The following is a 1,880-nucleotide window of genomic DNA, read 5'->3' on the forward strand; positions in this document are numbered from 1 at the left end:
ACTGATGCAGACTTTGTTCAACCCAAGCTAATGGCTTTAAACTAAAATGCTCGAAGGAAGGAAATGAGGAAGGGAGGAAACATTTCCCTGATTTGTGTGTGTGTGTGTGTGTGTGTTAGAGTTTGGCTCTTGTTGCCTAGGCTGGAGTGCAATGGTGCAATCTTGGCTCACTGCAACCTCCACCTCCCAGGCTCAAGCGATTGTCCTGCCTCAGCCTACCAAGAAGCTGGGATTACAGGCGCTTGCCACCATGCCTACCTAACTTTTTGTACTTTTAGTAGACACAGGGTTTCACCATGTTGGCCAGGCTGGTCTCAAACTCCTGACCTCAGGCAATCCACCTGCCTCAGCCTCCCAAAATGCTGGGATTACAGGAGTGAGCCACTATGCCTGCCCTCCCTAATTATTTTTTAATTAAAAAATTAATGCAAATGCAAACAATAAAGAAAGACTAGAAACTCTCTTAGAAGGAGACTAAGAATCACTTCTTGGCCTTTTGGCTAAGATCAAGTATAGTATCTGTTTTTATCAGTTTAATATCTGAGATTCAAGGACAATATATTAAATGGATTTTCAGAAATAGGAGATGGAATAGGAGCTTGCTGCATCCACTCCACACATTGACCTGCTATTGCAGTACTTCCAGGAACAGTGCATCTAACCCTTGAAAAAACAATTTTTTTTTTTGAGATGGAGTCTCACTCTGTTGCCAGCCTGGAGTGTAGTGGCACAATCTCGACTCACTGTAACATCCAACTCCCTGGTTCAAGCGATTCTACTGCCTCAGCCTCCCGAGAAGCTGGGATTACAGGTGTGCTCCACCACATCCAGGTAATTTTTGTATTTTTAGTAGAGACGGAGTTTCACCATGTTGGCCATGGTCTCAATTTTCTGACCTCATGATCTGCCTACCTTGGCCTCCCAAAGTGCTGGGATTACAGGTGTGAGCCATGGTGCCTGGCCAAAAACACTTTTTTTAGCAAAAAAAAGAAAAAAAAAAAAAAAAGAACAAGAAGGAGACTAAGGAGACAGGACCACTAAATGCAATGTGGAATCCTGGGCCAGAAAAGAACATTATTGAAAAAAGGATGAAACTGGAATAAGGCCTAATACTAAATAATACTACTACTAATGTCATTAGTTAATAATGTCAATGTTAATTTTATGATTTTGATAATTGTACTATGATTATGTAAGATGTTAATATTAAGGGAATCTAGGTGAAAGGTTCATAGGAAGACTTGATAGGATTTTTGTAACTTTTCTGTAAGTACAACAGTATTTCAAAGTAGAATTTTGTTTTAAGTATTGCATTTTGGGCACATGTTCCCAGGATCTCCTTAGGGCTGTGTCATGGGCTAAAAAATAAAAATAAAAAATTTTTAATATTACATTTTATTTAGAAAAAATTGAAATAAGACAGACATATTCAAACTTAAAAAATGAAGAATAAATATGGAAGAAATTGTGCTGATTTTATACAAACTCTCCAAAAAAAAAAAAAAAAAAACAGGAGAGAGAACACTTCTTGCTTTGTTATTCTGATACCAAAATCAGAAAAGACACTACAAGAGGAAACAAAACAAAAGAAAAAAATGGGTGAATATTCTTATGAATCTAAACAGGATAGTTCTTAGCAAATCAAGGGCCGGGCATGGTGGCTCACTCGTAATCCCAACACTTTGGGAAAGTGAAGTGGGTGGATCGCCTGAGGTCAGTAGTTTGAGACCAGCCAGGCCAACATGGTAAAACCCTGTCTCTACAAAAATACAAAAATTAGCTGGGCATGATGGCGTGTGCCCATAATCCTAGGTACTCAGGAGGCTGAGGCTGGAGAAACACTTGAACCCAGGAGGCAGAGGTTGCAGTGAGCTGAAATC

At 39.5% G+C, this 1,880-nt stretch overlaps 1 non-coding gene across 1 annotated transcript; it reads left to right on the forward strand.

Annotated features, from left to right (window-relative positions):
* The first annotated feature begins 480 nt into the window (after window positions 1–480).
* Window positions 481–662, forward strand: LOC116528748. Its single transcript, XR_004259180.1, has one exon. It is a non-coding gene; the product is annotated as a U2 spliceosomal RNA (small nuclear RNA).
* Window positions 663–1,880: the final 1,218 nt, after the last annotated feature.

This window comes from Sapajus apella, unplaced genomic scaffold (genome assembly GCF_009761245.1).
Source record: "Sapajus apella isolate SASKATOON/1434 unplaced genomic scaffold, GSC_monkey_1.0 scaffold59, whole genome shotgun sequence".
In the NCBI taxonomy this organism is placed as follows: domain Eukaryota; kingdom Metazoa; phylum Chordata; class Mammalia; order Primates; family Cebidae; genus Sapajus; species Sapajus apella.